Below are 25,014 nucleotides of genomic sequence, written 5' to 3'. Positions count from 1 at the left end.
CTGTAGGTCATTTTTTTTTTTTTTCAGTATAGTTGCTTTACAGTGTTGTGTTAGTTTCTGCTATACAGCAAAGTGAATCAGCTATACACGTATCCCCTCTTTGGACTTCCCCACACAGCACTGAGTTAGAGTTCCCAGCGCTATACAGTTGGTTCTCATTAGTTACCTACTTTATACTTAGTATGTATGTCAATCTCATTCTCTCAATTCACCCATCCTTTTTTAAAGACAAGAAGAATATGGCAATATAAAGATAACTCTAAACAGGAGAGATTCTATTCGGCAGTCAAAGATGGGTAAATTAAGCAATGAGTAGCCTCATCCTAACACTAACAAATTAAACCAATGTTCATAGTAAGACTAAAGGTGTTATGCACTACTCATTCACCTCAAAACATATATTAATGTAGGAATCAATCTAAAACTATCTCAAGAAATAGCTGTTGTCAGTATTTCTGGGATAAAGTCCAGACAGACCTAGGAATCTTGATCAGTCATTCAGGGAAAACACAAAATCTGTAACCCTAACTCCCCTATCCTAACAGAATAAAATAAATAGGGAAGTTGGAATCCAAAATAAAACCAATGCTAGATGCTGAGATAACATTTTCTCTCTTTGGGGGATAACATTTTCAAAGTGTGCCAGCTGGATATTTAATAAAAGTGGCAATTATCTTATTTCAGTTTCAATTCAGAAAGCTCTACTTCTAGGCAACATATGTTAATCATCTAAAATTTCCCCTAAAAACACAATGCATGTGAGAATGCTTACAGTAGCTTTCAATAAATGGGAAATGAATCTGACTATTGTAATAGTTCTATGCCAAGATACTGTAAAAAATAATAGCAAGATTCATCTGTGACATTAAATATATTTACATATATATAACAAACTTTACAACTGCCATATCTTCGATGAGAACATTTTTATATTTCCAAAGAAAGTTTTCTATTCACTGATGCTTCACAAGATAAATACACATGACAAATCTTCAGGAAGGAGATTTCTTTATGTGCTTTATTTAACAATCAAATAGATGACATCTATCCAATGATCTCTCATTTGTGACACACTGAAGCTTCTTTTGTTGTGCCAACCACGACCTTGTATTCCAATTTTATCTTCTTATGTGAGGCTCTATGGCTTAACTGAAATGACATCTCTGAAATTCTAGCCTGTCAGTTAAACTGCAACAAAGCAGTGAAATTCAGTAGAATCCAACAATCACTAAGTATTCAGTTCTGCTTTCTCACTCATCTTCTTTTATGAGTGAAGACACAGAAATAGTTTCCTAATTTTCATAACTTGCCCAAGAATATCAGGGTGAATATCCTGATACAAAATGAGTTGGAAGTCATATTTGAAAAATACAGTTTTCCCCAGCCATGCAGCAAATGTAAGTAATTTTTTTAATGTTTCTTTTGGAGATTCGGCCTGAGAAAAGTTGCCAATTTTTTATTTCAAATGCATTTCCAGCTCATTTCCTCTAAGGCCCCAATTTCAACAATTTGATGTCAGTGGCCCCACAATTCATTGACCTAACCACCTCTTCACGGTCAGTCACAGCCCTGTGGCTTCACCTTCCTTGCCATCCCACCTGACCCATCACACTACACAATAATCGCTCCCCTGCATTTGTCCCCAATCCACCTTGGCCTCTTTCTGCTTTCATATTATTCAGTTGGCAAAGCTACAGCCTTGATTAAATACAATTATCCTTGGATTCTCTCCCTATCCCAGAGAAACTAACCCAATCCAGAGAAAATAAACAACTATACTGGCTGGCTTTGCTTTAAAGATTGGACACAAATCTCAAGAGGTTTTCAGTTCACCTTAATGGTCTTACCACACTTCCCTGACTAGCTTACCCCTATTACTGTTAGAAAACTATTTTATAGCAATACTTTCTGCCTCTTCCTCACACTCAGCTGAAGATGCTGATTCTTACCTTTTCTTGGAAAACAGGAGCACGCAAAAGATAACACTGCATCTTCTCACAACTACGTGTAGTCATCTATATGAATCTGTACAAATCTAGAACATGCAATGCCTTAGCTTCATCCCCCCTTGTCTATTAAAGGAGACCCTCTGTCAATTCTTTCCTCTATACTAAACAACTCCCATCAATTTTCAAACATGTTATAGTAGTTCCCATCTTTAAAAAAAAAGAAGATAAATACATCTGACTTCACATCCTGTATAGCTATTCTGCCCTACTCCCTCCGTAGAAAAAAAATCTCTCAAGAACCACGTATCCTCATCTTCAACTGAACCGATTCCAACAGGTTTTTTCCCTCAACCAACTGCTGACACTGATATTGTCAACATCACTGTGATCTCATGCTTCCAGATGCTCAAGCCAAAGTCCACATTTTGTCAGCAAATCCTAACAACAAAACTTTCAAAATACATACTGAATCCAACTACATCTTACAACCACCACTTACCAGTTGCATCCAAGCTCCATCGTCTCCCACCGGGACTCACACTTAAGCCTCCTAACCCATCTTCCTGTTTGTTTTCTTGTTCTCTACATACTACTACTCTGAGGTCATCTGTTTAAAACATAAAGTACATCATGGCTCGCCCACGTTCAAAACCATTATGGCTTCCCATTAGACGTAGAAAAGGTCCAGAGGCCCTGGTTATCTAGCTGCTGATAGACTGATTTGACTTTAACTCCTCCCCGTCTCTCTCTTGCTCACCCCTCCATAACCATCCTGTCCTCCTTTCTATTCTCCAAATATTCGACTACATCCCCACCTTGGAGCCTTCACAATTGCTATTTATGTCACCTGGAATACTCTTCCCTGGGGTATTCATATGGTTTTTCCTCTCACTTCCTTTAATTTCTTGCTCAAATGTCCCCTTCTCAGAGAGGACTTTTCTGTCCACTGCATCCGAAATCAAGCACCTTGCCATTGCTGACCCCATCCTCCTGCTTCATTTGTATCCACAGCACTCACTCACTGATATGTTGTTTATTTGTTTACCTGTTTATTCCCCAACTTCCTCACTAAAATGTAAGATTCATGAAGTTAGAGGCTGTTTTGTTCCTTACATAGCATCTAGTGTTGGGCTTGGTTCACACCAGATACCCAGAAATTGTTTGCTGAATGAATTACCAATTTAAGCAATAAATAAATTACCAATTTAACCAATATTAGCAATTAGTATGTGCAGTCAGGCAGGCTGCCCCCATACACCAAAAAGCTAAAGTACAATTTTGATTAATAGATGCCATCAAAGCAAATCTGTGTTGTTTAAAGATTTTAATTCTATTCCCTAGGTAGATAATATCAAGATAGAAAGAACAATAGAGATATAACTCATAATTGGTCTTCTTATCCCTAGTCTCAGATTAAAGATATCATCCATCCATTAGCTAATCAAAGTAGATCTTAATCCCTTGGATAGGTGTTTTGATCAATTATGACCTGAAAGTCTCATTTTAGAAAGTTATTTTTCCCAGTTGAAATTAGGGTCTCAGGAATATGCTAAAAAGCTCAATCCATGCTACAGTCAACTTCCCTCTTGTTCGGTAATAAATGTGGCTAAATAAAAGGTATAGTGAAGTGTCTAGCTCTTTCTTGATTGTGGAAATGCATCGTCTCTGTCCAATTAGATCACAGGCTCCCTGCATGTAAGGTTCTTCTTTGACCTCCTGTAACAGTCAGAATTGGTTAGGCTATGATGGGTTTGCTAAATCATAGTCCCTTATCTGAACAAAATGTCAACAAAATAATATTGCTTAAGACACATATCTAATACAGGTCAGCTACAATTCAATTTATCATGGTCAATTCAGGACCTATAAAGATACAGTTTCCATCCCAACACTTGCTTTCATAATCACTGGGGCAATGAATGTGGTGAACCATGTACCAGTTCTTTTATATTTCTTCTCTCTTTTTAACAGTATAGTTGATTTACAATGTTGTATTAGTTTCTGGTGTACAGTGCAGTGATTCTGTGTCTATGTCCGTGAGTCTATGTTTCATAAATAAGTTCATTTTTGTCATATTTTTCTTTCTCTTTCTGACTTCCCTTAGTGTGATCATCTCTAGCGCCATCCATGTTGCTGCAAATGACAAGACTTCATGCTTTTTTATGGGTGAGTAATATCCCACTGCACATATATACCAAATGTTCTTGACCTACTCGTGTGTCAATAGACATTTAGATTCCTTCCATGTCTTGGCTATTGCAAACAGTGCTGCTGTGAACACTAGGATACATGTATCTTTTCAAATTAGAGTTTCCTCAAGGTATACCCCCAGCAGTGGGACTGTTGCGTCACATGGCAACTCTATATTTAGATTTTTGAGGAATCTCCATATGGTTTTCCATAGTGGCTGCAACAATTTACATTCCCACCAACAGTGTAGAAGGGTTTCCTTTTCTCTACATCCTCTCCAGCATTTGTTGTTTGTACACTTTTTGTTGATGGCCATTCTGACCATTGTGAGGTGATACCTCATTGTAGTTTTGATTTGCATTTCTCTAATAACTAGTGATGTTGTGCAGCTTTTAATGTGTCTGTTGGCCATTTTAAGTCTTCTTTGGAGAAATGCCTTTTCAAGTCTTCTGTCCATTTCATGATTGAGCTGTTTGGGTTTTTGTTGTTGTTGTTATTGAGTTGTATGAGATGTTTATATATTTTGGAGATTAAGCCCTTGTCAGTTGCATTGTTTGCAAATATTCTTCCCAGTACATAGGTTATATTTTCATTTTTTATGGTTTCCATTGCTGGGCAAAACCTTATAAGTTTGATTAGGTACCATTTATTTTTGCTTTTATTTCTATTGCCTTGAAGACTGAGAAAAGAAAACACTGCTATCATTTATGTCAGAGAAGGTTTTGCCTATGTTCCATTCTAAGGGTTTTATGGTGTCATGACTTATATTTAAGTCTTTAAGCCATTCTGAGTTTATTCTTGGAGGCACGGTGTGAGGGTGTGTTCTTATTCATTGATTAACATGCAGCTGTCCAGCTTTCCCAACACCGCTAGCTGAAGAGACTGTCTTTTTCCCATTGTATATTCATACCTCTTTTGTCAAAGACTGACCATAGGTGTGTGGGTTTATTCTGGGTTCTCACTTCTATTTCCCTGATCAATCTATTTCTGTGCCATTACCATGGGATGTTGATTACTGTAGCTTTGCAGTATTGTTTGTGGAGTCTGGAAGGGTTAAAGCTCCAGCTTTGTTGTTTTTCCTCAGGATTTCTTTGGCAATTTGGGGTCTTTTATGGTTCCATATAAATTTTAGGATTATTTGCTCTAGTTCTGTGAGCAATGTCATGGGTAATTTGGTGTGCTCAGTCGCTTATGTGGGTCCAGCTCTTTGTGACTCTATGGACTGCAGCTCACTAGGCTCCTCTGTCCATGGCATTTTCAAGGCAAGAATACTGGAGTGCCATTTCCTATTCCATTTCCTTTTCCAAGAGATCTTTCTGACCTAAGGATCAAACTCATGTCTCTTGCGTCTCCTGAAGTGGCCAGTGGATTCCTTACCATTGTGCTACCTGGGAAACCGAGATCACATTCAATCTGTAGATTGCTTTGGATATCATGGCCATTTTAAAAATATTAATTCTTCCATCCAAGAGCATGGAATATCTTTCCATTTCTTTGAGCCATCTTTGGTTTCCTTTATCAGTGTTTTATAGTTCTCGGCATAAAAGTCTTTCACCTCCTTGATCAGGTTTATTTTTTAATGCAATTTTAAAAGGGGTATTTTTCTCTTTCCTTTTCTTATATCTCATGGTTAGTGTAAAGAAATGCAAGAAATTTCTGTAACTCAATCTTGTATCCTGCTACCTTGCTGAATTCATTTATCAGTTAGAGTAGTTTTTCTGTGGAGTCTTTAGGGTTCTCTATCTATAGTATTAACATCATGTCATCTGCATATAATGGCAATTTCACCTCTTCTCTTCCAAGCTGGATATCTTTTATTTCTTTTCCTTGACCAATTGTTGTGGCTAGGACTTCCAATACTATTTTTTTTTAATAAATTTATTTATTTTAGTTGGGGGCTAATTACTTTACAATATTGTAATAGTTTTTGCCATACATTGACATGAATCAGCCATGGGTTTACATGTGTTCCCCTTCCTGGACCCGCCTCCCACCTTCCTCCCCATCCCATCCCTCTGGGTCATCCCATTGCCCCAGCCCTGAGCATTTGTCTCATGCATCGAACATGGAATGGTGTTCTGTTTCACATATGATAATATACATGTTTCAATGCTATTCTCCCAGAACGTCCCACCAATACTATCTTGAATAGAGCTTGTGAGAGAGTCTGTGCTTGTCTTATTCCAGACTTTAGCCAGAAGGCTTTCAGTTTTTCACTGTTGAGTATTGTGTCAGCTGTGAATTTGTCATAAATAGCTTTTATCATGTTGAAACATGTTCTATACTCACTTTGGTAAGACTTGTTATCATGAATGAATGTTGAATTTTACCAAATGCTTTTATTCTACATCTAGTGAAATGATCATGTGGTTTTTGTCGTTTCTTTTGTTGATATAATGTATCACATTGATTGATCTGTGTATGTTGAATTTTGTGTATTTTGTGATCCTCAGATGAATCCAACTTGATCATGGTATATGATCTTTTATATGTGTTGCTGGATTCAATCTGCCAATATTTCATTGAGAAATCTTGCATCTATAGTCATCAAAGATATTGGCCTGTAATTTTCTTTTTTTGGCATTGTCTTGGGTTTTAGTATCAGGGTGATGATGGCTTCATATAATTACTTTGGGAATGTTCCCTCCTCTTCAATCTTTTGGAAGAGTTTGAGATGGATCAGTATAAATTCCTCTTTGTATATGTGAAAGAATTCTACAGTAAGGCAATCTAGTCTTGGACATTTGTTTGCAGAGAGTTTTTCTATTTTACTTCTAGTGATAAGTCTATTTAAATTATTTATTACTTCTTGATTCAGTTTTGGTGGGCTGAATGTTTCTAGAAACTAGTCCATCTCTTCTAGGTTGTCCAATTTATTGGCATATAATTGTTCATAGTACTATGTTATGGTTTTTTTTGTATTTCTGCAATGTTGGTTGTTACATCTATTTCATTTCTTATTTTGTTTATTCGGGTCCTCTCTCTTTTCTTCTTGGTGAGGTTGGCCAGAGGTTTGTTGATTTTGTTCATCCCAAGAACTAGCTCTTGGTTTTACTGATTTTTTCTATTTTTTAATCTCTATCTTATTTATTTCCTCTCTGATCTTTATTATTTCCTTCGTTCTGCTAACTTCAGGTTTTGGTTGTTCTTCTTTTACTAATTCCTTTGGGTGATAGGTTGTTTATTTGAGATTTTTCTTGTTTTGGAGGAAGGCTTGTATTGCTATGAACTTCCCTTTAATAACTGCTTTTGCTGCTTCCCATAGATATTGTATGGTTGTGTTTTCATTGTCATTTTTCTCAAGATATTTTTGAATTCCCTCTTTGATTTCATCACTGATGTATTGGTTTCTTAGTAGCATGCTGTTTGGTCTCCATGTAATCGATTTTTTTTTCATTTCTCTTTCTGTGGTTGATTTCTAGTCTCCTGTTGTTGTGGTCAGAAAAGATGTTTGAAATAATTTCTATCCTCTTAAAATTTTTGAGACTTATTTTGTATTCTAGTATGTGGTCGGTCCTAGAGAATGTTCCATGTGCACTTGGAAAAAAAATATGTCATTCTATTGTGGGGGAGCTAATATCTTGAAAATATCAATTAGGTCTGACTGTTTCATAGTATCATTTAGGAATTCTGTTGCCATATTGATTTTCTGTCTGAAAAAATCTATACACTGAGGTAAGCGGGGTGTTAATGCCTCCTACCATTGACGTATTCTTGTCAATTTTCCCTTCATGTCTGTTAGTATGTGTTTTATGTATCTGGATGTCCCAGGTCTCCTGCATTGCAAGTGGATTCTTTACCATCTAAGCCACCAGGGAAGCCCTAGATATTCCTATATGGGGTACATATATGTTAGAATATAATAACTTCTTCCTGTATTGATCCTTTTATCAATATATAGTATCCTTCCTTATTTTTCTTTACAACCTTTGTTTTAAAATCTATTTTGTCTCATACGACTATTGCTATCCCCATTTCCTTGTCATTTGCTTGAAATATCTTTTTCCATCTCACTTTCAGTCTATGTGTGTCCTTTGCCCTAAAATGGGTCTCTTGTAGGCAGGTTCTTTTTTTTTTTCTTTTTTAATCCAACCTGCCATTCTGTGTCTTTGCTGGGAGCATTTAGTTCATTGACATTTAAGATAATCATAGATAGATACGTATTCATCACCATTTTAAATCTTAATTTTTCCAACTGACTTTGTATCTCTTTGTTCCTTTCTTTTTGTTTTTTCTTTTGTGGTTTGATTGTTTCCCTTTGTATTATGCTTGTACTTTTTTCTTTTTGGTTCTTGTGAATCTATTCTATGTTTTTCATTTATTGTTTTACAAGTATGATCTACTTGCCATGCACTACTTCTTAAGGCCTCTAATATTTTGCTCATTGTCAACATTTCACCAGCCAAAGAAAGTCACATGACTCCTTCCTATCTTCAAAGGAAGAGGGAAGGTGAAATTCTACAATCCTGTCAGAGTATCTGCAGCCTTGATGACTGCCACATTTCCCTCAGAGGAATAATAACTTTTAAAAAGTAGCAGGTAGAGACACTGCTGTTTTACTTCATACATTCTACCCAGTGACATGTGTCAACTCACAAATGGCCTGCAATGAATAGCCCCAGCCCCTCATGTCAAAATCCCTAGAACAAAGGAGGGAAACAATTCATGTTTCAAAAATTAAAAGTGAAATTAAACAATGCTATACTTCCTAGGAGGTTCACAATAGCAACCCAAAGCTTATATCACCAGTGCATAAAATTTACTTAAGAATAAGACACAAGTCAACAGAACTCTGCTGATGCTTCCCTGGTAATGCTTCTCATCTTGTAGGTATTTTATGGAAGCTCTTTCTTGGCTATGATCCAGGTTTAGCTGCACCTTATCTATTTAAATAAAAACAAGCACTAACCTCAGATGATTACAAATTCAGCTAAAGATGAAACAGAAGCAAAAGGAACAAGGTAAGATTAATGAATAGTCAAACAAGTGTTGGTGTCTATGCAGAGATTTGTACATGACAGACTAAGTACTCCTCATAAGAACATGACAGATGCAATAGGTAAAATGAAAGTGGATGAATAACCAGTATTCCAGTCTTTATAGCTCAGGTTACATAAAAACATATGGATCACGGTTTTAAAGAAAAAAGTATGTGTGTGTATGGTGGGGAGGGGTGTACAAGAATGTTAAATATAAAGAAAAGATTATAAACAATTATGGAAATGAAGAGTAAATACTTGTAGGAAACCATTTATATATAAAATAATTTTATTACAAAGCTTTCATGTTCTTTTTTTTTTTTTTTTTACAATAGTGTATTGGTTTTGCCATACCTTGACATGAATCTGCCACGGGTGTACACATGTTCCCCTTCCAGAACCCCCCTCCCACCTCCCTCCCCATTGCATCCCTCTGGGTCATCCCAGTGCACCAGCCCCGAGCACCCTGTATCATGCATCAAACCTGGACTGGTGATTTGTTTCACATCCAACCGCTTGGTTTATCTAACAGGAAATTTTAAATCATCAAAGACCTAATGGAAAGGGATTTGATGACTGATGCTCCTTTGAGTGCCTGGCCCAGTGTCCTCTGGGCGTATATTCACACTGGTGGATAAAGAGAAAATTCTCAATGCCTCTGAACAGTCATACTTCTTCCATCATGGAGACCAGTTCAAAACATATAGGTAAACAAGGAAGTAGATGGCTGAATAACACACACTTCTGCAGAAATGTCTCAATCTGCTTTGGCTGCCCTAACGAAATCCTGCAGGTTTGATACTTTAAACAACAGAAATTTCTCTTCTCACAGCTCAGGAAACTGGAAAGTCCAGATCAAAGTCTGGCAGTGTTCAGTTTCTGGTGAGAGCCCTTTTCCTGGCTGGCAGATGGCTTTCTTCTCACTGAGTCTTCACGAAGTCTATCCTCTGCTCAAACGGAGAGCTCAGTCTCCCTTTTCATCTCTCCCCACACCTCAGTTACCCCGTTATGAAGTCACATGTCCCATCATGAAGGCCCCACCCTCATGACCTGAATGAATGCATTTTACCCCCCAAAGTCCCCACCTCCAAATACCATCACATTGAGGGTTAAAGTTTCAACATATCAATTGGTGACTGGAGTTAGGGGGAAGGGGAATGTGGGGGTGAGGATGACTTATTTAGCCTGTAACAAGTGATAACACAAGGCATGGCTGGGTGATAATGAAACACAGACTCTTCTCTGAAGCATGGGTTCAAAACACGTCACTGGGTTTCCAGGTTTAAAATAATATGGTAGGTACCCTGTTTTAAGTGCCAAGGTACTTCACAGTTAAATGAAGATACACAAGTGAAAAGAAAGAAACTCACTCAGCTTTTGAATGAACCAACATATAACAAGTCTCATCAAACTCTCCCAAACAATGTCCCTGCTCTTCTTTCAGGGGAAAACCTTCTAAAATGCATGAGGAGAATTTTAAATGATGCATAAGTACAAGGCTTCCAAAGATGGAAAAGTTGATAATTCACTATCCCGCTCTAGCTCCCGAGGACCCTGAGAGAAGAATATCGAAAATACAAATCCAGTTGTGAACTGTTAACATAAATTAACTACTTACTTGTTGCTAGGCACCGGGTTAACTACTTTTTCAGATGCAGCCTAATATAATATTCACAACAATCCATTTTACAGATGAAAAAACAGAGACCCAGAAATGTTAGACAACTGAGGAAAAAAATCATCCAGTCAAAAATACAAGAATCAGATCCCAGTCAATGTACTTTCATCCATGAAACCATATTTGGGGTGGGAAATAATTTGTTAGGTCACTAAATAGATATGGAGTCACAAGCAAGTGACTTCATCACCAAGGGATTCAGTTTCTTCATTTGTAAAGTAAGAGAATTAGACTGAGTGATTGCTAATTAGGTTTTCCTTCCTTAAGTTTTATGATTATTTTTAAATAACACTTGGCAACAAAAACAAAAAATATTTTTATATCTACCTCACAGAGCCTGTTATAAAGGATAAATATGTTAATAGATTTTAAAAATTGCTTTTAATGATGAATAGCCACGTGATTTTAGAATATGTCATCATCACTTCATGACCAAAGAAGGACCTCTCCACCAACTCTAACCAGTTCTGAAAATTTTCATGCCAGGAATACCGGAAAGAGAGTGAGGATGAGCATACACTCCCACAAAAGGAAAACCACTCCAAAACATAGGTTCAGTTGGTAGTTGTTTCACTGCATCAGCTTCAAAGAACATTTTCTGAAGATGGGTATTCTAACACAACTTTTTAAGACCCAAGCTGAAGCTTCAGCACATCTCAGAAAACTAGATTGATTACAGCCATATCTTCTGAATATCAATGACTGTGCTCTGGAAATACATGAAGATGAAAAGCAAAAAAAAAAAGTCATGAACTGAAAATATGATAACCAGCATCATCTACCAGGATAGGCACACATTATCATCACAGCAGGTCTAGGGGCAGTTACTCCTAGATGTCTCTGTAATCCTGAAGCAGAAGCCAGTGAAAAGGTTAGCACCTCCTTCAAGAGACTTGGAGAGAGTTGTACGGAGCTAATCCAGCATTAATTGCCAAGCCAGATGTAAATTCTACAAAGAATGAAATTCTAAGTTTTTGAACATACTGAGAACTTTGAGAGATCATGGGTGACAGAAGTATTTCTTAACTAGTTGACACTGTACCACCCATGAGCATTAAGAAGAAGTACAAAATGACCCTCAAAAGGGCCTTGGAATGAATGAAGCCTTTAAAAGTCATTTGAAGAGATTTCACTGCCCGTGCAATTCAACGGCAAAAACAAAAAATCAATGCAATTTAAAAATGGGCAAGAGATCTGAATAGACATTCTTCCTCAGACATACAGATGGCCAACAGGTACGTGAAAAGAGGCTCAACATCACTACTCATCAAGGAAATCCAAATCAAAACCACAATGAGGTATCACCTCACACCTGTTAGAATAGATATCAAAAAGACAACAAAAAACAAGTACTAGTGAGGATATGGAGAAAAGGGAACGCTTGTGCACTGCTGGTGGGAATGGAAACTGGTGCAGTCACTGTGGAAAACAGTACAGAGGTTCCTCACTAAGTTAAAAACTAAAATTGCCATTATGATCCAGCAATTCTACCTCTGAGAATTTATGTAAGGAAAACAAAAACAGTAACTTGAGAAGATATGTACACCCCGTGTTCACTGCAGAATTATTCACAATGGCTAAGATATGGAAACAATCTAAGTGTCCATCAACAGATGAACAGATAAAGAAGATATAGTATATGTATACGAAATAATATAATTCAGCCAAAAAGAATGAAGGAAATCTTGTCATTTGCAACATCATGGATGGACCTAATGGGCTTTATGCAAAGTGAAATAAGATGGAGAGAGAAAAGCAAACATTGTATATTACATGTGGAATCTTAGAAGGAGAAAAAAATTAGGTCGTAGAAACAAATAACAGATTGGTGGTTGCCAGAGTCAGGGGCTTATGCAAGAGCATAACCACAGACCCTTCAACATCCTTCTTGAAGTGGTAGAAAGCCCCCTTGATACATCACACAGTCCAGACACAAATGTGCCTACAATAGCAAACATTCTTTGCATACAAAGAATCTATATCACAATGCCAACATATATGATGGCACTTCATTTATTACAGGTAACCCAAGGAGATGTAATTATTGAGAGTGATTATAAGGTTTTCATGACAAAATATGGCCATAAACATCCTCGTGATGTTTCCTTGACAAGCTACCATCTGCTCACAAACAGAATGGAAACTTAAATGCACATTGTGTTTCATGTAGATATACACAGCTGTATTATAGACAGTTGATGTAGTACAATATGAATGTAATTTAAAATACATAGGCCAAAGGCCCAGATTTCATGGTAAAGTCCCAATTTGGGGAGGAGAGCATGCACAGAATATAAGGTTTTAAAATGTGCACAGAAATCTTTCCACCCACTTGTACATGAGTTTGGGAAGAATTCTTAAAGTTGCAGGGAAGTCACTATCAACTAAAGCCACTGCTGAGGGCCTAATAACAAAAATTTAACACACTGATTTTTGCTTTTTTGACCTCAGTTTTTAATAAAGTCTCTATGTGCAGTTTCCTCAGAAAATATAATCCAAAATCAAAATCAAGTGTCCTGAGCCAATGGCAGGCAAGTAAACATTTTTAGCCTTATCATCGGTTACCTGTGGGGACAGGCACACAGGAGAGTTACTTATATACACGTCATGCTCAACACCATTGCTAATCAAAAAGCCACAGGCCATAACGCCATGAGGTGACCCCACCCCTCCAAAATTAGCCACAGGCACCTGAATTAGATCTCAGACACTCTGACTGCCCACCAGCCCCCAGCCCCTTATTGGGACACCCCACCCTTACCCCATTCACAGGAAAACTGTTCCTCTCTCTGTTCACCCCGTCAGGTTAATAATCATACCACCCCACCTTCTGCGGAGTTAACCGGTCCTGGGGCAGACATGGGGCCAAAACCAGGCCAGAGCCTTTCCAGGGTGAGCACTCGGGAGCTGGGAAAGCGAGGGACTCCCTTTCCACGAAGCTGTGCAGGACCAGGCCGCACTCCGCTCAAAAGCTGCATCTGTCACTAAGTGGGAGGAGCCAGTCACAGAAGGATACAGTCTTGCAGAGATGGAGAGAGGTGTGGGGTCCTCAGGGCCAACAGGTCCCTGAGCCCCAGCTGCCCCCCCGCCCTCGCTCTGTGTTACAACCCATAAATTCCCCTCTACCTATTCGCCTTGATATCCTCTCGCTTGCAATCCAACCTATCCTAAAGAATCAAAACACAAGGGTAAGTGAAACTTACACGCACAAGTCTCAAAGGAAACATCTGCTCTTGGTTACAAACTGGGTGACAAAGAGCGCACACACACACACACACACACACACACACACAAACCTATAGAATGAGGCACCCAAGGCAGCCCAGGGCCATGTCCAGAGCGTGGCTGACTAATGGTCCACAGGAATGAGGTGAATTTTCCTAGGACATTAAAGGTTATTTGGAGGGGTAGGTAGCAGAATTGTGACCAGATGAAAAAAAAAAGGACATTAAATGTAGAGAAGAAGACACATGTTCTAAACTCCAGCCAACTTGGTACTCCCTGGCAGTCCAGAAGTTAGGACTCAGTGCTTCTACTGCAGGGCACACGGGTCTGATTCCTGGATGGGGCAGTAAGATCCCATATGCCTTCTGGGAGAGCCAAAAAAATTTTTTAATATTAAAATTAAAAAAAAAATCTCAACCATAAAAGCAACTAAAATTTAAAAATAAACTCAGGCAAACTTCCCCATGTGCTGGGAGTCTTGTTGGAGATGCGCTAGGAGCAAGGCTAACAACAAACACGGCAAAGGCTGACCCCTCAGCAGCTGTGTGACCTGGTCCAGGTTCCTCAGTTCCTCTGAGCTTCCCATTCATTCTCTCATCTATAATGAGAATCCAGTGTACACTGCAGGGTGGTGAGAATGTGGCTTTCCTCTAAGGGTGCTCCCACACCTACCTGTGTCATCATCACCTGACACGCTACTATCAGAAGGTATATTCCTGGGCTCAAACTCAGACCTTGGGGATCAAAGTCTGCATTCTAAAAAACAACCAAAATAATGTCTTAGGAGAGTCTTAAGCACTGTAAACTTTGAGATCCATAGTTGGAAGCATAAAATAAGTGAGAAGCACAACTGACAGCCATAATAACTTTCACTGAATGTCAACTACTATTTACTTCTACTAGCAACACACACACACACACACACACACACACACACACACACACACACATATACACACCCCTCTCAAATTAGAAGCAAGAGGACACTCCAAAGCAACATAAAATTTATACTTTAGAAAACTGAAAAAATAACAGCATCAGGCTACCCTGAGCTTATACTTACTTTTCAAGATTTCTATTAATATCATTGAAAGCAGTGATTCTTAACCTTGATGGCACATTCAGGTCAGCTGGGAAGCTTTTAAAACTCTCCATGTTCAAGGCTGCAACCCAAGTAAATCAGAATCTCTGGAGGTGGGGGTCTAGGCTTTAGTACTTTCCACAAGTTCCCAAACGATTCCATTGTGCAGGCAAGGTTTTAATATTGTTTAGCAAATATAGGGAAAAAATGTCAACTACATACAGTGAGATAATTGGGAGAAAAATTGGGGTGCCATTAAACTAAGCAGGCATGATCATATAATGTTCTCTAGCCAGTATACATGAAGGGAACCAAATTGTATCCCATACATTATTCTAAGTGATAGAAAAAATACTGAACACAACTTTAAAAGTATGTCAGTAGATTCACACCCACAAAATTAGCTAAATCAAATAAGTCTGAAAATGTAAAGGGTTGGTAAAGATCTGGATCAACAAAATCATTTCTGTACCACTAATGGGAATGTAAATTGGTATGATGACTTTGGAAACCACCTTTATGTTATCATGTAAAGTTGAACAATCTCACATCTTGCCACCTGGCAGCAGCTGCTGTTCTACCTTTAGAAGAGAAACCTCGTACCAGAGAGTAGCCTGGTCATGGAAGCAAAAACTGAAAATGCCCTAAACATCCAATGACAGGAATATAGATAAGTCATGGTATAAATTACATTATAATTTATGGATGAACTGTAGTGTAATAATAAAACATCACACAGCAAGGACTGTGTGGATGAATCTCAGGAACATGATGTACAGTGAAAAAAAGCAAGTCTCACTAGACTGGATAAGCCAGGGATGACAGCTCTTCATAAAGTTCAAAGCCAGGCAAAATGAAACAATGTATCACTTAAGCAAACAGGTAGATAAAGAGGGGGTAAAGCAAGACTGCAATAATGCTCAGAATAGGGGTTATCTCTGGTGGTAGGCAAAATCACTGGAGATGGTAATTGCAGCCATGAAATTAAAAGATGATTATTCCTTGGAAGGAAAGTTATGACCAACCTAGATATCATATTAAAAAGCAGAGACATTACTTTGCCAACAAAGGTCCATCTAGTCAAGGCTATGGTTTTTCCAGTAGTCATGTATGAATGTGAGAGTTGGACGGTGAAGAAAGCTGAGTGCCGCAGAATTGATGCTTTTGAACTGTGGTGTTGGAGAAGACTCTTGAGAGTCCCTTGGATTGCAAGGAGATCCAACCAGTCCATCCTAAAGGAGAGCAGTCCTGGGTGTTCATTGGAAGGACTGATGTTGAAGCTGAAATTCCAATACTTTGGCCACCTCATGCGAAGAGTTGACTCATTGGAAAAGACCCTGATGCTGGGAAGGATTAGGGGCAGGAGGAGAAGGGGACGACAGAGGATGAGATGGCTGGATGGCATCACCAACTCGATGGACATGAGTTTGGGTGGACTCAGGGAGTTGGTGATGGACAGGGAGGCCTGGCGTGCTGCGATTCATGGGGTCATGAAGAGTCGGACACAACTGAGAGACTGAACTCAACTGAACTGGTGGTAGGATGGAGAGGCAAAAAAATAAGAAAAGAATTGCAGAGATGAATATAACAAATTAACAATGTTCTGACTCTTAGATCAGGCAATGTGCTCACATTTAAAATGTCTTCATTTTTAAAATAAGTAAGATGAAAGAAGGCAATGCAAGGACAGTTGTTGGTATGCCATGAACTAATTAAGGTCGTTCTAATTCTGTGCACTAGAGTTCCAAAGAATCAGAGGAAAACAAAATTCTCAGTAAAGACAATAGAATCCAATCCAGGAAGAAGGAAATTCGAGGACTTTCAGTGATTCTAAAATCAAATACTTACAAGCTAGAATCACTCTGTCTTGCAGGTACTATCTCCCTTTAGAAGCCAGAATCTCAAAGCTGTCAGGTCGTGGTATTGAAGTGTCATCTTGGAGCATAGTGGCACCTTCTCCTTGCCACCCAAAGGTGCCTCTGGTGTAGCTGATTGAGAATAACTAGGAAGGAAAAAAAAATCTCCCAAACAGTAGCAAAAAAAAAAAAAAAGAATCCAATTTCTAATGTAACAATTCCCAGTTTTTAAGAGCTATTTTCTTCATAATTCTCTAAGAAATTAATGTAATTTAATCTCTGACACAGCAGGAATCATTAGGCAGGACAGCTACATCTAATATTTATTGTGGCCTGGGGAGAGAGGAGTTACCTATCTCATGACACCCTCCATCAAGAGATAACTGATAGCAGTTATGGGAAGTTTTATTCTTTCCTTCCCACTACTCCTGAGATGTAAAATTTATCCGAACCATTTTGTCTTATCTCAATTTCTCTCTTTTAAAACCGAGTGACAGGCTCAGTTCTTTTCCATTAGAAACTTTGGAAAATATGTTTTGACTTTCAGGAAGCATTTGAATACATAAGACTAAGGTCAGCAATTCTGACAGGCAGCAGTTGGAGAGAGGACGGATTTGTCTAGCATTTGAGTCAGCAGGTCTTTTTAAGATCAATTTCATAGAGGAATTTTGAAGTGATGCTTTCTCCTACACAACAAGGCTCTTATTAATTTAAAGACAGTGTTCCAGTTTTACCAAAAATAAATTGTTAAACTCCTACTTACGTGTGACATAAAGTGAAAACAGAAAAATAGGTTCGCCTGCGGAAACATAATGGCCCTTAGCAGTGATTCTCAAATTTGGGATGCCTACAAACTTCCCAGAGACCATGCGAAAATGCAGATTCCTAAAAGTATCACCTGACCTACTGACAGAATCTGGGTCATGGGACCAGGAAGCTAGACCTGGGAACATACATCATAGAAAACATCGTCTTACAACTTACCGTACGAATCTAAACAAACACATGGTTTGTCCTGGACATCAGACACATTGAAAGAACCCTTGAGGGTCTGATATGGCATCCATTCAATTTTATCACTACATTTTAAAAGATACTCTTGCGGCCTTGGAGAGTTAATGCCCTTGCAAAAATGTCTCAGCTTTCTTTCTTACCTATATAACCTGCTAGCAATGTTTAAGGGACTAAACAAAAAGGAAAAAAAAATACAGAGCTAGGCCAGTTTTAATCACTTAAAAAGGCTATTTTCTTAGCTTTCCTGATGTTTGAATTCAAATAAATCACAGCCAAATAAGAGCATTTAAAAATCCAGTAAGAAAAATTCCTCATGCTGGGGAATCTAGTTCCTTGACATCTTAAAAGACTAAGACACCGAAACAGGTAAGATTTTGATCACTGATCTGCCCTAGTTTCAGTCCACGTGTTGAAATAAGCCACCTGATGCGAAGAGCTTTCTCACTGGAAAAAACCTTGATGCTGGGAAAGACTGAAGGCAATAGCAGAAGGGGGTGGCGGAGGATAAGATGGTTACATAGTGTCATGGACTCAATGGACACGAATCTGAGAAAATTCCAGGAGACAGTGGAGGACAGAGGAGCCTGGAGTGCTACAGTTCACGGGGTCGCAAAGAGTCAGACATGACTTAGTGACTAAACAACAGCAACGAATACCACCTGGTACCAAGTCCATCCACAGAGAGCCTTCTCATCATTGCAGCCAGACACCAGGGAGCAGGCACTCATTAAGTTAATTTGTCCATATTGATTTCACAAGTGTTTCAAATCAGTAAATTATGAAACGTGTGTATAGGGTAGGTGATGGTAAAGAACTTCTATCATGAATATCTATTAATAGTTGTCCACTAATAAATCCCTTTAAAGGTTTTTGATAAAATGGCACATTAACACACTCTATGTTTAGTACCAAAGGTACTAAAAATATCTATTGTCCACAGATTGTAATAAGATCACAGTGTTATTTGATTAAAAGGTATAAGCCAGGAGGGTTTAAAAAAAAAAAAGTGCTCTTCGGGCTTAGATGGAAATTTGTCTTCCAAGTCTCTGGTGCCAGAATAGCTTTTCCTGGTACTCAAAGTACATCTTTCTTAGTCTCCTGCCTGCCTCCCCCTCCCACTTCCGCTGACATTTGCACAGGTACCAAGCAGACCTTCTTCTGCTTTCAGTCTTCACTTCTATTAGAGGAAGCAAGCCATGCCACTAAAATTTCTATATTGGCTAGAATCTATAGAAGCAGGAAGGGCACTGGGGTTGGATGGAGAAGAATGAAGGTCAAAAGAATAGTTCCTTCGTTGGGTCACTCTGTTTTACAGAGTTGGGAAAATCAGCAGTCTTGCTTCTCAGTGACCTGGTGATAAGAACAGAATTTAGAGCTCACACACTAAATATCAGGACAGTATCTCCTGATAATACCTTTATCTCAAAGTTTTCAACTTTATGGAATTTTACCATGAGAAAATGTCACAAAAATAAAACTTTTCATTCCTTCTTCTTGAAAGTGACTGCAACCTATGAGTAGGATAAACTGCCTGTACACTTTGACACCTCCCACTCCCCAGAGGCTTGCCTTCAAGATTCCTTTGTAGATGCAGACTTTTTTTTTTTAAGCATATTCTGGTTTTGTATATGAAATCGAGCCACTTAGTTGTTATTCTGATTTTCTGTGTGCTAACATTCTCTCAATCTTACTAATTCTTTTATCTAATAGTTTTTGCTTTCGTGCTGTTTTTCCATATGTAAAGATCCATGACTAAAGCAATTTCTTGGTGGCCAGTAACTCTTACCATCAAAAAAATAACCCCCTCTTGTCTATTAATGCCTTTTGTCTCGATATCGCCCCTGGTTTCTTTTTGCTTGGCACTTGTCTAGAGTCTGTGCCTGTCAACTTACGGTCAAACTTGGTGCCCTTTTGTCCAGCTAAACAACACAGAGGCAGACTGTGCTATTTTATTGTATCTGAGACCCTGTGTCTTCTAAAAGGGAAATTTAGTGAAGTTTTGCTAGTGTTATTTCCTATCACAGTTTCTTAGAGGTAATGTATTCACCTTGTTTTTTAATTTTGTAAGATGCACATGGGTTATTTTTTTTTTAATTTGAACAAGGACATAGAATGAAAAGTATGAGTTTTCCTTGCTCTTTAGCCTGTATAAGCTTTAAGCAATTTATACTGATTCCCTACTATGAGAGCAAAAGATTGTAGGAGACACCATCTTTCCCTTTTATCTCCTTCATATGTAAATAATCTTTTATTGGTTACCTTAATCATATAGGGCTTCCCTGGTGGCTCAGAGGTTAAAGCGTCTGCCTGCAAATTTGGGAGACCGGGGTTCAATCCCTGGGTTGGGAAGATCCCCTGGAGAAAGAAATGGCAACCCACTCCAGTATTCTTGCACTGGAGAATCCCATAGATGGAGGAGCCTGGTGGGCTACAGTCCACGGGGTCACAAAGAGTCGGACACGACTGAGCGACTTCACTTTCTTTCTTTCTTTAATCATATAATCATAGAGCTACATCTTTATTTCTCTGCTTATCAAGAGAAAAGATAAGTCCATTATATATCATGAGGTAGGAGAAAATGTGTGCTTTTATGCTTCAGTCTACCTTGTAGCCCCTTCTATTTCTTATATTTTATCACCTATATCATTATTTCACAATGTCAAGCTTTACAGCATTTCCATTTTATTCAGAAAATATAATTTATTTTTCATGTTCTACAAATAGGTTAATTGTGAAAATTGAAAATAAAATGTTTCTAATATTACAATTAGGTAAGTACTTTTATTCAGTACAGATGCAGATATCAAAACTAGACCAGTTAAATGAGACACAATCCTTTTTTTTTTTTATTTTTTTATTTTTTTTTACTTTACAATATTGTAGTAGTTTTTGCCATACATTGACATGAATCAGCCATGGGTTTACATGTGTTCCCCATCCTGGACCCCCCTCCCACCTCCCTCCCCATCCCATCCCTCTGGGTCATCCCATTGCCCCAGCCCTGAGCATTTGTCTCATGCATCGAACATGGAATGGTGTTCTGTTTCACATATGATAATATACATGTTTCAGTGCTATTTTCCCAGAACGTTCTACCCTCACCTTCTCCCTCAGAGTCCATAAGATTGTTCTATGCATCTGTGTCTCTTATTCTGTCTCGCATATAGGGTTATCGTTACCATTTTTCAAATTCCATATATATGCATTAGTATACTGTATTGGTGTTTTTCTTTCTGGCTTACTTCACTCTGTATTATGGGCTCCAGTTTCATCCATCTCAATAGAACCAATTCAAATGTATTTTTTTTAATGGCTGAGTAATATTCCATTGTGTATATGTACCACAGCTTCCTTATCCATTCGTCTGCTGATGGACATCTAGGTTGCTTCCATGTCCTGGCTACTGTAAACAGTGCTGCGATGAACATTGGGGTACATGGAGACACAATCCTTTGTCTCTATACCAGTTCCAAGCATCAAGTTCAAATGTATTATTTTCTCTTTATACATCATCAATTACTCAGAATTCTGTCACAGTTTAGTTTACTTCATAGTTAAATCAGGATTTCCTTTGCAAATTTTTGTTTTTCCAAGAATTTCTAGTTGCCTTTCTTTTCTCTTTTTGACAAGCTAAACATGCCTTTACTCCATCACCAGGATCATCTAGCTGGTCAGTTTTAGACAAGACTACAGTTCAGCTGTGTGAGTTTCCTTTTTTTTTTCTTAATTCGTGTCACTTTTTTGTTTGCTATATATTCCACTTTCTTAAATTGTTTTTTTTTTTTTTTTTGATACAGGAAGTCTTCAAAGACATTTTCAGAAACAAGGCATAGTACGTAAAATTTCAAGTCCTTTTCTGTCTGAAAACTAAGGATTGGTCAACAGAATTCCCTTTTAGAATTTCAAGAAGAGAAACCCATCAGCAAATGAGGCAGACGAAGGCAAGACAAAGCTCTGACTATATTTAAATGCAATCACCAAGGACATTCTAAGGGCAAGTGTAGTAGCAGGCCACTCTATGTCAGCTGTTGGAGTGTCACATTCAAACCCATTTGTTTGCTTCTGGCTGACTGCTCCTGAGTCATCAACTTCATCATTTTCTACTGGTGGAAACTTAAGAGGTTTGCAATAGACTAGATATGCTTTTACCAAAGGAAGGTTGTAGGTATCATACTTAGGTATCATAAAGGACTTGACACAATTTTGCTGAACTTTCCCAACATCCTAACCTGTGGTTTGAAGCTCCTCCTTGATTTTGAACCTAGTGACCTTGGTAAAGACAGGTAAAACCTGAGTCCAATGCCATGGCCAGTTCTTCTGTGTTCCAAACGATGGCAGTTTCCAAATTAACATCCTTCAACTTGCTATTTTCCATTCCTCCTGCTATCGCAGTGGCACTCTCCTTGGGGGTTTATGCAAACCCTTGGGGGTTTGCTGGGAAACAATTCATGGTTACATGTTTTTCTTATCTAGTTTTCAATTGAGAAAACAAAATCCTAACTTACTATTGTGGCCATAATTTCAAATCTCTGTGAATTAACTCTGGGCAATTATTTACAAATCACCATTATAATAAAAATAATATTAGTCTCTCAATATTTAATGAGTAGGCTACACAGAATACAATAGTTGCACAGAACTTATGAGATGAATAAGGTCAGTACTTATCCCTGGGTAGTGGAATTATAGAGGGTTTTATTTCTTTTTTAGCTCTTCTCTAATTTTTTAAATGTCTATAATTTCCCTGTATTGTTGGTGAAATTAAATAAAAACTTAAGCAAATAAAATAGGAATGATAATGGTTTGGTCTATTATTTTAATGACAGAGGAAACTATTTTGCATCTCTATTTCTTCTGCTTAAGAAAAGAAGAAGTGTCCCTGTAACAAGGGACAGTCTATATGGAGATCAGTCTAACTGAATATTACCTGTGAGAACCAGTGATACAAGCACCAATTGCCTAAAAACTTGTAAATACCTGATCGGAAGTAGGATGATCATAAATCTCCATTTTGATTCAAAAGGACAATTAGCCCAGAGAAGTCCCCCGTGCATACTGCCATATGATTACCTCTCTTTCTATAGCATTGCAGGGGCGACAGCGGGCAGCAGGGAACTCAGGAAAATGGGTGGTGCTCGTCTAGTCACCAAGTCGTGTCCAACTCTTTGCAACCCCACGGACTGTAACCCACCAGGCTCCTCTGTCCATGGGATTTCCCAGGCAAGAATACTGGAGTGGGTTGCCATTTCCTTCTCCAGGGGATCTTCTCAACCCAAGGACTGAACCCGGGTCTCCTACATTGCAGGCAGATTGTTTACCAACTGAGCAACTGAAGGCACTAAAAAGGTATGAGGAGAAGGTAGTATGGACTCATTTATGGCCAAGAAAAGACTACAGGAGTTGTGATAACTGAAGAAATGTTTTGAGGGCCTCACTAACTTAGATAATCCTAAGACAGAGACTAAGAAAAAAGTCTAGTTCTGAAGCGTGATGGAAAATCAGGGCTAAAGTGCCACCTGGTAGCCCCATTAAAGTGAAAACATTTAAAGCTGGGGGATAATTTAGCTATCATTTACCCTAGGACACGCCATGATGACCTGTTTGGAAGTGTGACTACAGGAAAAAATCTGAATCAACATTTTCTCAGTTCAAATCACTTTGCCTGGAGAACTCCTGGTTCAGAAACATTTGAGATTCTTTTCCAGGTACTGTGTGTCAGCTTAATTCAATGGTGGGCTTTACACATACGAGGCGATACCCTCCCCATCTGAAGCCTGCAGACTCAGACCATGATGGAAAGGCAAAGGTCATATATTACATTTGGAACAAGCCTTTTAACCACTGCCGCTGCCACATCTGTTAGGTATTACCTCAACTAGCTCCAGATTCACACTCCTATAGGAATGCGTGTTTCTCTGGGAATTCCCTGGCTGCACAGTGGTTAAGACTTTGTTTTCCAACGCAGGGGGTGTGGGCTCGATCCCTGGTCAGGGAGCTAAGATCCATCCCACATGCCTCTTGGCCAAAAAACCAAAATATAAAACAGAAGCAATACTGTAACAAATTCAAAAAAGATTTTAAAAATGGTCCACATTAAAAAAAAGTTTTTTTTTTAAATAAATTTATTTATTTTAGTTGGGGGCTAATTACTTTAAAATATTGTAGTAGTTTTTGCCATACATTGACATGAATCATCCATGGGTTTACATGTGTTCCCCTTCCTGGACCCCCCTCCCACCTCCCTCCCCATCCCATCCCTCTGGGTCATCCCATTGCCCCAGCCCTGAGCATTTGTCTCACGCATCGAACATGGAATGGTGTTCTGTTTCACATATGATAATATACATGTTTCAATGCTATTCTCCCAGAATGTCCCACCCTCACCTTCTCCCTCAGAGTCCATAAGACTGTTCTATGCATCTGTGTCTCTTATTAAAAAAAAGTTTTTTAATAAATTAAAAAAAAGACTCTTTCTCTGTTCTGTGTCCTCAGTCATCACTTACCTCTCCTTTGCCTCATTCCAACAGTAGTCATGTGACTTGGCTAAACAACTTAAACAAAAGGGTCTATAGGATGGAGTTAATAAATGCTAGTGCCATAACAGGACTTATTACCAGCTCCACTTATTAAGCTGTTTGATCTTTGTGTCTTCATGTGCAGAGGGGGGATAATACCTCCCAAGTCTGTTGTGAGGATTAAAAAAAAAAAAGGCACATGAAGCTCTTGGTCAGGACCTTGCACATGGTAAGTATTCACTGAGTAACAGCCATTTCTGTTGATTCCATCACTCTTTCCAGAAACAACACAGTTTAATCATGGACGTCTCTGGCTTAACAATCGAAAGCAGCTACGAATAAATTCCAGATATCAGAGTTTGCCAAAGTAGAGTATTATCTGGGGCAGCCACAGCACTAGTTTTACATTATAACATAAGGTCATAGGAACAAGTGCCTATCCAAATGACTACTAGAGCTGGTATTTGGGATAGAAAGCATCTACTGTAAAGAAAACAGGGATTTACTTACTTGAACATTAATCCTGG

General features: G+C 38.5%; 1 protein-coding gene and 2 long non-coding RNA genes across 9 annotated transcripts in view; 1 reads left to right on the top strand and 2 right to left on the bottom strand.

Moving 5' to 3' along the window:
* Window positions 1-25,014, bottom strand: part of RGS6 (regulator of G protein signaling 6) — a 588,674-nt gene that overhangs the window by 458,914 nt on the left and 104,746 nt on the right. The gene's annotated exons all lie outside the window — the stretch shown is intronic.
* The window catches only part of LOC145513243 (uncharacterized), a 60,263-nt gene that overhangs the window by 14,633 nt on the left and 20,616 nt on the right, over window positions 1-25,014 (bottom strand). The window contains exon 2 of the long non-coding RNA XR_014059232.1: window positions 16,951-17,104. This is a non-coding gene — a long non-coding RNA (uncharacterized LOC145513243). The remainder of the gene's footprint in view (window positions 1-16,950; window positions 17,105-25,014) is intronic.
* Window positions 1,152-22,765, top strand: LOC145513244 (uncharacterized). Its single transcript, XR_014059233.1, has 5 exons — window positions 1,152-1,397; window positions 4,054-4,115; window positions 8,970-9,100; window positions 21,630-21,674; window positions 21,770-22,765. It is a non-coding gene; the product is annotated as an uncharacterized LOC145513244 (long non-coding RNA).

The sequence above is a fragment of the Giraffa tippelskirchi genome, chromosome 7, assembly GCF_054371585.1.
Source record: "Giraffa tippelskirchi isolate mGirTip1 chromosome 7, T2T-mGirTip1v1.2.pri, whole genome shotgun sequence".
Lineage (NCBI taxonomy): Eukaryota > Metazoa > Chordata > Mammalia > Artiodactyla > Giraffidae > Giraffa > Giraffa tippelskirchi.
This window is presented reverse-complemented; position numbering and strand designations above follow the sequence as displayed.